At 47.6% G+C, this 13,074-nt stretch overlaps 1 protein-coding gene across 11 annotated transcripts in view; it reads left to right on the forward strand.

Annotated features, from left to right (window-relative positions):
• The window catches only part of CHD9 (chromodomain helicase DNA binding protein 9), a 284,556-nt gene that overhangs the window by 50,716 nt on the left and 220,766 nt on the right, over positions 1–13,074 (forward strand). For 2 of the 11 annotated variants that reach the window (XM_070063519.1, XM_051846763.2), the window contains exon 1: positions 2,770–3,441. The exons of 7 other annotated variants lie outside the window; for them this stretch is intronic. The gene's annotated coding sequence lies outside the window, so the exon portion shown is untranslated. Of the gene's footprint in view, positions 1–2,769; positions 3,442–13,074 lie in introns of those variants that run through there. 2 more of the 11 variants (XM_070063524.1, XM_070063509.1) reach the window with 1 other exon arrangement.

Raw genomic sequence — 13,074 nt, forward strand, 5'->3', positions numbered from 1 at the left:
TCACCCTTGCCCTCTGACCCCAGGGAGCAGTTTGGAACCTGCACAGTGGCTTGTGATGTGGGGGCAGGGTCACCTCCACTTTGTCCTCATGGAAGCACATGCACGCCTTTGCTTCCGCAATGTCTGGACCCTCTTCGTAAGTGCACTTCACACCAGTCCCAAGTGTAGGCTTTTGGTTTTTTGTACTGAATCCAAGTGTTTATTTCTTTGCTTATGATACAATGAACTCTCCTCAAATTCTTTCTTTGTGGTCTTCCCCTTCCATCACCTTGCCTCTTCCACCTCATCCTGAATCTTATATTTACCATTTCTTGGCTTTTCTAACAAATAATTTCATTTTGAATATTTTTCTAAAACGCAGATTGCTTAGATGTGTTGCTTTTTGCTTTCTTTCATTTTATTTTTTTAAAGATTATTTATTTGAAAGAGTTGCAGGGCTGGGCCAGGCTGAAGCCAGGAGCCAGGAGTTTCATTCTGGTCTCTCATACGGGTGCAGGGGCCCAAGCATGTGGGCCATCTTCTACTGCTTTCCCAGATGCATTTAGCAGGGAGCTGGATCAGAAGTGGAGCAGCTGAGACACCAGTTGGTGCCGATATGAGATGCCGTCACTGCAGGCAACGGCTTAAACCACTGTGTCACAGCGCTGGCCCTACTTTTTGCTTTCTTGAAAGATTAGCCTGTAGTATGTAGCCTTCTGAAATGTACTTTTTTCTCATACAATTCTATCCATACTGTAGCACATAGCTGTGGTCTGTTATTTTTTAGCACTTTATTGTAGATCTCTTACATTCCATGTATACTTATTTATTCTCCTGCCAGTGGACGTTTGGGTTGTGTTCAGCGTTCCACCACTTTGAACATCCTGGGCTGAACATTCTTACGTGTGTCTTCTGGAAAACAATGTTAGTTTGCCAACTTACTACCCCAGCAGCAGGAACCTCTTGTTGGTCTGTATTCTCTCGAACAGTTGGTATTATCAGACTTCTTAGTTTTTTCCAACTGGAAGGCTATTAAATGATATATCACAGTGGTGTCTTCATATTTATCAGTTTTATAATGATTGGTGGAGCAGCGAGGGACAACCCTACAAGGTGGGGTGTGAGGACTTAATGAAGGATTTTATGCTTGCAATGCCTCTCCTAGTTGGGACCATTTCACTATCTTATTCAGCTATGGGTCCCCAATACCTAGCCTGTTATTATCATCATCATCTTAAGATCAACAATGCAATGATAATTATAGATAACATTTATTGAGTGCTAAGTGCCAGGTGCTATGTTAACTAACACCTTTACTCTTATTATTTCATTTAATCATCCAGAAACCCTATAATGTAGGTCCCACTCACCCCTACTTTGCAGATGGGGAACTGAAACTAAGTTTCTTTCCCAGAATCACACAGTAGTAAATGATAGAACCAAGATCTAAACTCCAGCATCTGAACCTAACTCCTTAATCATTCTCTCACAGGTATCCAACAAATTCTTTTTTTTTTTTTTTTTTTTTTTTTTTTTTTTTTTTTTTTACAGGCAGAGTGGACAGTGAGAGAGAGACAGAGAGAGAAAGGTCTTCCTTTGCCGTTGGTTCACCCTCCAATGGCCGCCGCTGCAGCCGGCGCACCGCGCTGATCCGATGGCAGGAGCCAGGATCCAGGTGCTTTTCCTGGTCTCCCATGGGGTGCAGGGCCCAAGCACCTGGGCCATCCTCCACTGCACTCCCTGGCCATAGCAGAGAGCTGGCCTGGAAGAGGGGCAACCGGGACAGAATCCGGCGCCCCGACCGGGACTAGAACCCGGTGTGCCGGCGCCGCAAGGTGGAGGATTAGCCTATTGAGCCACGGCGCCGGCTCCAACAAATTCTTTTTAAAAAAATTATTTATTTATTTGAAAGTCAGAGTTACAGATCTTCCAAGCACTGCTTCATGCTGCACATGGCCCCTAGGGCCAGGGCTTAGCCAGGAACTTCATCCAGGTCTCCCACATGGGTAGCAGGAGCCTAAGCACTTGGGCCATCTTCTGTTGCTTTCCCAGGCCATTAGCAGGGAGCTGGATCGGAAGTGGAGCAGCCAAGACCTGAACCGGCGCCCACAGGAGTGTCGACATTGCAGACAGTGACTTTACCTGCTGCACCACAACATGGCCTCAACTCATTTCATTTATGATTGGTTATAATTTCATAGGGATCATCTTGCAAACTTGAGAACTGTCACAGTGAGAAAGCTCTAAGCTACAAATTATTCTTAAATGTCATGAGATGTGTATGCATTCCTCCTTAGCAACAATTCCCTTACCCTGTTCTGTTTTTTTCCATATTAATCACAATGATTATCTCTAATATACCATATAATTTACTTATTATTGTGTCTATCAGTGACCCCAAAAGGAAGAGATCTTTGTCTCGGTTTTCTTTCACTGGTTGAGCTCTTACACATCCCTGATGCCTGTATTTGTTCCTAGCACAAAGAAGCAGCTCAACAAACATTTGTTGAATGAATGAATGAACATAGGCTGGCAGGAATGAGTGAATGAGCCGTTGAATACTAACTTGGACGGTTAGTGAGGTTTGCCAATATTATTTTGCTTTTGTGGTTTTATTTTGTATATTGGAGCCAGCTATGTTTTCAGGTTTCAGACATCTCTGTAGACTGGTTGAAAAGCTGGGAGACCTGAGCTTTTGTGTCTGTGGTGCTTAAAGGATAAAACAGTCCTGACCCAAAGGCCCCAAACAATGTTTTATTGCCTTTTCCTTTATCTCTTATAAACCAACAGCATCAACAAGGAGCAGCCTGCCTCAAGTGTTGACTCTGGCAACAGGCGGGAGGCATTCAAAACAAAACAGAACAAGAAACTCTTGGCAGCTTGAACACAGCAGATTTTTCTAGCAATCTCTTCGGGTGTCCAGGCCCAATGCCCCCCATTCCATCTGCAAAACATCTGACATTTACGTAACAGGTCCTTAACCCGTGGCTGTTAGTCTTATTATTTCCAAACCGAGGTGCACTAGATAAACGCAGAAACCAGGAAGCAGCCCTCCCAGGCGAGTCTCTGTGGCTCAGTTCTCAGAGCCGGCCGAACGAGTAATTACAGCTTCCCTCTGTGGTGTGCAGGGCAGGAGGCTGATTTAATAAAGGAAGCCTGCTGTCTGTCTCCAGCCTGGCTCTGACTCATGGAACTAGGGAGTCCCAGAAGCGCTACCCACAAGAGGGTGGTGAGCAGCTGCGGGTGGGAGGTGAGGGTGGCCGGCTGACAGGGCCTGGGCCCAGAGCCCCGGGAGTGAGGAAGCTCCCTGCTTGGCTTGGAGGAACCTGCAGCTGGAGCCAGAGGAAGTGAGGCTCAGAGAGAGAGAGAGCTGCAGCAGCAGCAGCAGCACCCGGCAAGCAGCAGCCACTGCCACACCTTTGAAAGGAGGCCCCTGCCGTGAGGACGCCCGAAATAAAATGGGTTAGTAATCTTCATATTCGGAATTAATCGGAAGGAAACAGTCGCATGGCCTCTGCCAGGGATGGCTGCCCTGGCAGGATGTTGCCGGGGGCTTCGATTCCTTTCGGGACGCTTGCGTGGTGGGAGGCTGGAGGGATGAGCGGTCTGTTCGTGTTTAGTGCCTCTTTGGCGGGGAGGCCGCTAATAAGGCGTTCGCTGCCACAGACGCGGTTTCAGAGGGGCGTGGTTTCGGCTCCACCCAGGGTGACCGCCTGCTTGGGGAGGGGGGTGGATCTGGATACCGCCTCCAAGAGGTCACCAGAGGTCACGCTACCCTTCCTTCGGGCTCCGGCTTCTTCCTCCTCCCCTGACAACCAGCCAGACCGAGGCCACCTGACCTCCTCCTCCAGGCCCCGCAGGCCAGGAGATTCCGGCTCCGCCCTTTCTCTTCCTTTCCCTTCCCGCTGAGTCACACACCTCCGAGTCAGGTGATCCTACCCTGGGCCCTTCCGAGAGCACCTTGACCTACATTCTGAACTCTCCATTACAGCAGATCCGAATTGTCCTGTGAGAGGGCCCGCCAGGCCAGCGGGCTTGGTGCCCTGGCAGCCTGGGGCTGTCGACCAGGGCAGCAGGAGGGGGTGCTACCACTCCGTAAACCCCAGGAGAGGCCTGGAAGTGGAAAGTTAGGAGGCTGTGGGCAGTCTGCGGTGTGGCAGTGCAGCCCTCGACCCCCTACCCCCACCCAGCCCCGCTGGGGATGCAGTTGCTGGGTGACATAGCCGCCCACGGGAAGGGGAAAGGTGAGAAGCTATGCAAATAGAGGGATCAGCCCAGATGACTCATCGGGAAAATGTGAAAACTTTCTTCCAACAAAGAGCAAGTTCCCTTCCCCAAATTACCCACAAAATGGCCTTGAGTTATTTTGTCTATGGGCCCTTTGTGCTGTTGTTGTCTATGCTGTGTTTGTACTCTGAATGCGATGACGGAGGGGCTGTGGGTAAGGGAATTAACAGGGAAATGTTCGGAGTCCAACTTTAAACCTTATCCTTGGGCATCAAACCTGTAAGAAGCAATAACAACCCAAGATTCCAGTTCCTTTTGAATGGGACTCAAAATTTAGTCATTCTTCAAAGCCGGGCCTCAGTGTCCAATGTGTAATATGGGCATGTATTATTGCTTAAGGTGTGGGGGAGGGGCAGGGAGAGAGCTGCCACTCACTGGTTTATTCCTCAAGTGCTTGCAATGACAGAGGCTGGGCCAGGCTATAGCCAGGAACTGGAAACTTAGTCTGGATCTCCCACATGGGTTGCAGGGACCCAACTACTTGAGCTGTCATCTGCTGCCTCCTTGGGTCCATAGTAGGAGAAAATATGGAATCAAAAGCAGAGCCAGGACTTGAACCCAGGTGCTCTAGGATGGGATATAGGTGTTTTAACCTGTTAGATTAAACACCCATTTGTAATATGGGGACTTTAATAAAACCATATAACCATTACAGCAGATATCATGAATATAAAATCAGTTGATGTGTATATAATACTAATTATATATAATTATGCATGGCTATATAATATTTTCTCTGGATGGTTAAGTCTCTCTCTCACACACACACACATACACATGCACACACCTGCCATCTGAGAGGATTATCTCATTTGTTCAGTATGCCCATCATAGGAAAGCCTGCTTCTGGGTGTGTTTACAAGTGTGAAGAGAAAACTGGAGCCTCTGGCTACATGGTAACCGGCAGCAGCCACAGATTGGTCATCCATCCTTCCATCGCTTAATATCAAGAAAAGATGTGTGTTTATCACAAGTTGGGTAAAACCCACAGATTAGAGTGCAGCACAATTTTTAAATCAGGATGTAAACTTAAGAAGTTACTGCCTGGTGCACAGTAGATGGTAGTTGATGGGTAGGTGCAAGTTGGTTGGATGGGAGGGAGGAAGGAAGGAAATCAGGCAACTATGAGAACAGACTTGGGTTAACCAAGAAGCTAATCGTGCTTAAGCTGCAGGGCCCTTCAGTGGCGTGCATCTCTTCCAAGGCCTTATACTTCATTTTAAATTCCTAATTATGTATCTCTTTTCTAAAGAGAGGCCCCAGTATTGCTTACAATTCAGGCCCCACTGAACCCAGTTCTGCCCCTGTCCAGGAGATCTCTGACTGACCCAGCTCTTGTTCTTGTGTAAGATTCTTACGTACAAGGGAAGATGCAAGTGGTGTGAGAGGTATGGCATTTCCACATGGCCTCCACCGTAAACTCTTTAAGTTTGGAATTTGCAGCAAGATCCACATGTGTGTAGGCCAGGCAACAGCAACATCCTGAGGAATGGGATGTAGAAAGAGGGTGGAGGCCAGGAATGTGCAGAATTACTGAGCCAATCCCAACTGACTTCTGGAATCCACTGTGATACTTCCAGGGCTCTTAAGTTTCCAGATTTGAATCTGCTGGTGCTGATTGCACTACACAGGGCAAGGAGAAACAGTGGCTTGTCATGTGAAATTTTCTCATTGGTTCCGGCTGGTCTTCTTGCATGCCCTCTCATTACCTATTTGGTGGCCTTGCTGGGGTCACTTTACCTCTTTGGTTCCTAGTTTCTCTACATGTAAGGTAAATGGTAGGCGATTTCAGAGCCTCTTACTTGAGCTTCATGAGGGCAGGGATCAAAACCGCCTTGTTGGGGGCAGATGTTTAGGGCAGCAGTTAAGATGCCACTTTGTACATCCGTTTCCCATATCAGAGTGCCTGGGTTTAAGTCTCTACTCTGCTCCCAATTCCAGCTTTTTGCTAATGTAAAATATACCCCCTGGGAGGCAGCAGGTGAGGAGGGCTGAAATACGTGGGTCCCAGGCCTTTACCAGCCAGGCGGTCAACCAAATGCTGCTACAAGGATAGACTTGGCTCCCCACCCAGGAGACAGCGGCTTGAGACATTGCCCCATGCCAGCAGAGAGTATCTCGTTGCCCCTTGTCAGCAGGAAGTAGCCCTAAAGACAGATCATTGTCCTTCTACCCTCCTGGACTTTTTGGGCTAATATAATCCCATACAACTCCTGCTTTATAAAAAACAAAAGGGAGGATTGTTAGTAAAATGGCTCAGTCTTATCTATGGCACGATCTACACCCTGACATCATCCTAGGCTCTAGCCCCTGCAGCCATTGCTGGAAGCCAGGTGACCCCATGGCCCAACCACCAGTGTCAGCTCTACTGCCACCCTAATGGGATTCTCTGCTCCTACTTCCCTGCCTGCCTCCCGGCAGTTTTAAGAGGACATGTTCCTGAACATGTGGCTCTCTTTCTGTCTCCTGATCTCTCTCCCTCTCTCTGTCTCTCTCTCGTTCTCTCTCTTGATCTCTCTTATGCTCTCCATCTCCCTTTTTTTTTTTTTTTTTTTTTTTTTTTTTGACAGGCAGAGTGGACAGTGAGAGAGAGACAGAGAGAAAGGTCTTCCTTTTGCCGTTGGTTCACCCTCCAATGGCTGCCGCGGCCAGCGCGCTGCAGCCAGCGCACCGCGCTGATCCGATGGCAGGAGCCAGGAGCCAGGTGCTTTTCCTGGTCTCCCATGGGGTGCAGGGCCCAAGCACTTGGGCCATCCTCCACTGCACTCCCTGGCCACAGCAGAGAGCTGGCCTGGAAGAGGGGCAACCGGGACAGAATCCGGTGCCCCGACCGGGACTAGAACCCGGTGTGCCGGTGCCGCTAGGCGGAGGATTAGCCTAGTGAGCCGCGGCGCCGGCCCTCCATCTCCCTCTTTTTCCTTCTTCGCCTCTTCCCTCTGGTCTCTTGGGTTTCCCCCAATAAATCCTTTCCCTTAAAAAAAAATACTTGGGTTGCTGCCACCCACAGAGCCTTAGGCTGGCCTAGCCCAGCTATCACAGGCATTTGGGGAGTCAACCAGTGGATGAAAGATTCTCTCTCTCTCTCTCTCTCTCTCTCTCTGCTTTTCAGAGAGGAATAAAGAAATAAAATTTTAAAGCCTGCCTTGTTCATCATTGTGTTCTCATTAAGTACAATATCTAATAATAATTATTATACTCATTAGTAGCAGAATTTTACAGAACGCTTCTGGATGAGGGAACTAAAGTACAGAGCAACTCCATGCATTCCCTGGGTCACCCAGCTAGGAAGCGGCAGGAAGGCACTTCAGACCTACGCAGTCTATCTCCAGAGTCCCTCTTCTGCTTTTATTTTTCTTTTCTTTTCTTGAAAGGCAGAGAGAAAGAGAGATGACAGCAATTTGCCATGCACTGGTTCACTCCTCAAATGCCCACATTAGCTAGGACTAGATCAGGCCAAAACCATGACACAGAAATTCAATCTATGTCTCCCACATAGGGGCAGGCCCCCAGTTACTGGAGTCATCACCTGCTACCTCCCAGGGTACACACTGGCAGGAAGCTGGAATTCAGGAACTGAGTCTGGACATGAACCCAGGCAGTCTGATATGGGATACAGATATCCCAAGAGGTGTTTGAACCACTGTGCCAAGCACCTGCCCTTAGAATCCCTCTTCTTAACCAGGACACTGTCCCCTCAGTAAACATTATTTTAATTAACAGATTTCACTTTAAGAAATGGTTTACATTTACATAAAAATGGAGCAGGTGGTACAGAATTTCATGAATGAGCAGATTGATGAAGTGTCTCTTGGTTAGGACCATGATCCACGCATGACCCAAGATAAAGGAAAGTGAACTCATCCCTGAGTTCTTTGTGTGCCCGGCCCTCTATGGAGGTTGCATCGCTGAATTCTCACAGCCTTTTGATAAGTAGGTAGCATTAGCCCTGTCTTGCAATGAGGAAACTGAAGCTCAAAGAGGCTGGTAGACTTGCTCTAGGTCACCCAGAAGAAGAGGGGGCAGAGCTAGAAAGTTCTGATTGGTGTGATCCTGAAGATGACATATGCTTCTCTGGTTGAAAATATCACAGTTGGGGCTGGCACCATGGCCTAGTGGGTTAAGCTGCTGCCTGCAGCTCCAGCATCCCATGTGGGAACCGGTTTGCTCCACTTCTGATCCAGTTCCCTGCCAATGTACCTGGAAAAGTAATGGAGGATGGCCCAAGTGCTTGGGCCCCTGCACCCATGTTGGAGACCCAGAAGAAGCTCCTGGCTTCAGCCTGGCCCAGCTCCAGCTGTTGCGGCCATTTTGGAGCATGAACCAGCAGATGGAAGATTCTCTCTCTCTCTGTCTCTCCATCTCTCTTTCTGTAATTCTGCCTTTCAAATAAATAAATAAATAAATGTCTTTAAAAATAAAATGTCACAATCCTTTTTAAAAGACATTTTGTTCTGTGTATACATATTAGCTTCACATTGGTCTCCAGAGCCTTATGGTTCTGAAAATTAAATTGTATCCTTGTTAGCTTTTGCTCATCACAACAGCCCAGGAAGTTAGATAAGGTAGCTCTTAGAATTCCATTTTTTCAGTGGGGGCTAACTGAGGCTTACAAAAATAAGGTCGTAGGCCGGCGCCGTGGCTCACTAGGCTAATCCTCCGCCTTGCGGCGCCAGCACACCGGGTTCTAGTCCCAGTCGGGGCGCCGGATTCTGTCCCGGTTGCCCCTCTTCCAGGCCAGCTCTCTGCTGTGGCCAGGGAGTGCAGTGGAGGATGGCCCAAGTGCTTGGGCCCTGCACCCCATGGGAGACCAGGGTAAGTACCTGGCTCCTGCCATCGGATCAGCGTGGTGCGCCGGCCGCGGCAGCCGTTGGAGGGTGAACCAACAGCAAAGGAAGACCTTTCTCTCTGTCTCTCTCTCACTGTCCACTCTGCCTGTCCAAAAAAAAAAAAAAAAAAAAATTAAGGTCGTGGCCTCAGGTAGAGGTAGATCAGGACTGAAGCATACATATGTTGGCTTCCTGCTACTCCATGTGCCTCTGTCTCTCCAGAGCACCCCTTTGTTACATACTGCCTTGCTGCACAAGCTGCTTCTGGGGCCTCAGTTGAGGAAATACCTTGTTTGCTGGGCGTCCTCAAGAGCCTACTCTTCTTCCCAAGCGTTGGCCCAGGGAGTTTTCCTAAGATTTAAGGTTTGAGTGCATTTAACTCTTTTCCTAAATGCTTGGAGAAAGCAAAGCGTGACCTTTAACATTTAAATTCTTTCCCATGTATTTATCCAGTGCAAGGAGTTGGCATTTCTCAGTGAGAGAAGGTCGCGTGTGGTTCCGATGGCACAGTGGGGAACGGCATTGCCAATGCTGAAAGCCCGCTTCATGATAGCAGCGAGGACGGGATTTCCTCTCTGCACTCACTCTCAGACTAGTCTAAATGTACCTCTCAGGCAAGCGAGATATCCTGGACACGTCCCCTTCTGCGACAGTCTCTGGTTGGACTCTCCCAACTCATCGCTCTACAGCAAGAGGCTCTTGTTTTTGTTAAGATTTGCTTATTTTTATTTATTTGAAAGGCAGAGTGACAGAGAGAGAGAGAGATCTTCTATCTGCTGGTTCACTCCTCAGATGTCCACAACAGCTAGGGCTGGGCCAGGCTCAGCCAGGAGCCAGCACTCCATCCCTATCTCCCACGTGGCTGGCAGGGATCCAAGCACAGGGGCCATCCTCCGCTGTTTTCTCAAGCATGCTGATATGGAATGACAACACCAGCCCCTCTTTTTTTTTTTTTCTTTTAAATTAATCTTCTATATTGGAAAGAAGTTCAGAAATAGTACAAGAAAATTATAAAGAACTCTCTCTCCATGCCTCCTAAATTAGGAAGGGCTTAAGTAATTTTTTATAATCTAATTTTTTAAAATGTTATTGCCCTTGAAGATATTAATTTTATTTCTATGTTTTAATTAATTTTTAGAACTATTTTTTCCTTAGAAATCTTTTATTTAAGGAATACAAACTTCATGCATTTCATAAATACAACTTTAGGAATAAAGTGATTCTTCCCACCGTACCCACCTCCCACTCCTCTTCCTCCTCCCTTTCCTATTCCCATTCTTATTTTTTGCTAAAGCTATTTTCAATTAATTTTATACACATACAATTAACTCTATACTAAGTAAAGAGCTCAACAAATTGTATGAAAAAAAAAAAAAACTGTTCCTCAATAGTCGAGACAAGGGCTATTCAAAGTCATTGTATCTCTGTGTGTTAATTTCACTTCCATAGGTTACCTTTTAGGTGCTCTATTCGTTATCACATATCAGGAAGAACACATGGTATTTGTGCTTTTGGGACTGGCTTATTTCACTAAGTAGGATGTTTTCCAGTTTCATCCATTTTGTTGCAAATGACAGAATTTCATTTTTTTTCACCTATGTGTAGTATTCCATGGTGTACATGTCCCATAATTTCTTTATCCAGGCTTCAGTTGATGGGCATTTGGGTTGATTTCATATCTTAGCTATTGGGAATTGAGCTGCAGTAAACATGGGGGTACAGATAACTCTCATATGCTGATTTCATTTCCCTTGGGTAAATTCCCAGGAGTGGGATGGCTGGGTCTTATGGTAGGTCTATATTCAGATTCAAGGTATCTCCATACTGTCTTCCACAGTGGCTGTATCAGTTTACGTTCCCACCAACAGTGAATTAGGGTACTTTTATCCCCACATCCTCACCAGCATTTGTTGTTTGTTGATTACTGTATGAAAGCCATTCTAACTGGGGTGAGGTGAAACCTCATTGTGGTTTTGATTTGCATTTCCCTGATGGCTAGTGATCCTGAGCATTTTCTCATATGTCTGTTGGCCATTTGGATTTCATCTTTTGAAAAATGTCTGTTTAAATCCTTTGTCTGTTTCTTAACTGGGTTTTTTGTTGTTGAATTTCTTGATCTCTTTAAATGTTCTGGTTATTAATCCTTTATCAGTTGTAGATGCATGGGTTGCTTTCTGGTGTTTCTATTCTGTTCCATTGGTCTTTTATTTATTCAAAAAGCAGAGTTACAGGGAGAGGCAGGGTTGAGGGGAGAGACAGAGATCTTCCATCTGCTGGTTCACGCCCCAAATGGCCACAATGGCTGGAGTTTGGGCCAGGCCAAAGCCAGGAGCCCAGAGCTTCTTCAGAGTCTCCTGTCTGGGTGCAGGGGCCCAAGGACTTGGGTCATCTTCCTCTGCTTTCTCAGGCATGTTAGCAGAGAGCTGGATCAGATGTGGAACAGCTAGGTCTTGAACCAGTGTTTGCATGAGATGCTGTTGTTATAGGTGATGGATTTACCTGCTACCCCACAATACTGGTCCCTGCTTCTTCTTCTTCTTCTTCTTATTATTATTATTATTATTATTATTTTTTTTTTATAGGCAGAGTGGACAGTGAGAGAGAGAGACAGAGAGAGAAAGGTCTTCCTTTTGCCGCTGGTTCACCCTCCAATGGCCGCCGCTGCAGCCGGCGCACCGCGCTGATCCTGGCAGGAGCCAGGAGCCAGGTGCTTTTCCTGGTCTCCCATGGGGTGCAGGGCCCAAGCACCTGGGCCATCCTCCACTGCACTCCCTGGCCATAGCAGAGAGCTGGCCTGGAAGAGGGGCAACCGGGACAGAATCCGGCGCCCCGACCGGGACTAGAACCCGGTGTGCCGGCGCCGCAAGGTGGAGGATTAGCCTATTGAGCCACGGCGCCGGCTTCTTCTTCTTATTATTATTCTTCTTCTTCTTATTATTATTATTTGACAGGCAGAGTGGATAGCGAGAGAGAGAGACAGAGAGAAAGGTCTTCCTTTTGCTGTTGGTTCACCCTCCAATGGCCGCCACGGCTGGTGCGCTGCGGCCGGCACACCGCGCTGATCCGATGGCAGGAGCTAGGTGCTTCTCCTGATCTCCCATGGGGTGCAGGGCCCAAGCACTTGGGCCATCCTCCACTGCACTCCCTGGCCACAGCAGAGAGCTGGCCTGGAAGAGGGGCAACCGGGAAAGAATCTGGCGCCCCGACCGGGACTAGAACCCGGTGTGCCGGTGCCGCTAGGTGGAGGATTAGCCTAGTGAGCTGCGGCACTGGCCTGCTTATTATTTTTAAAACTTATTTTACAACTTTCACTTATTTTATTTAGTTGAAAGGTAGAGAGAGAAGCAGGCAGACAGGAGAGCTCCCATTCACTAGTTCACTCCCTAGATTCTCTTAACAGCTTGGATTAGACCAGGCAGAAGCCAGGAACCAAGCAACTCAATCTGGGACCCTCACCATGTGGGTGGCAGGGGCCCAAGTGCTTGAGCCAACACCTGGTACCTTTAGGGTGGTGCAGGAAACTGAAATTGGTAAAAGAGCTGGGACTTGAACCCAGGCACTTTGATGTGGGATTTGGGCATTCCCTGTAGCATCTTAACTGCTATGCCAAATGCCTATTCCTATTTGTTTTGAGTAGGAATTACATTTGTTTGGTTCAGAAATTCATAAGGAAAGGTGGGCATTTAGTCTAGCCTTTTAAACGCCAGTGTTCCACTTAGAAGGATCTGAGTTGAATGCCCAACTTTGGCTGCAGATTCCACTTTGCTGCTAATGCAGATCCTGCAAGGCAGAAGGTAATGGCCCAAGTAATTGCATCCCTGCCACTCGTGGGGGAGATCTGACTGAATTCCTGGCTCCTGGCTTCAGCCTGGCCTGTCCTAGGCTGTTGCAGGCCCTTGGGGGAATGAACTAGAAAATCTGACCTCTCTATCTCCTTGCCTGTCAACTAGGTAAATGCAAAATGTTTTTTTGCAAAATTCAT

Source organism: Oryctolagus cuniculus, chromosome 18 (genome assembly GCF_964237555.1).
Source record: "Oryctolagus cuniculus chromosome 18, mOryCun1.1, whole genome shotgun sequence".
NCBI lineage: Eukaryota > Metazoa > Chordata > Mammalia > Lagomorpha > Leporidae > Oryctolagus > Oryctolagus cuniculus.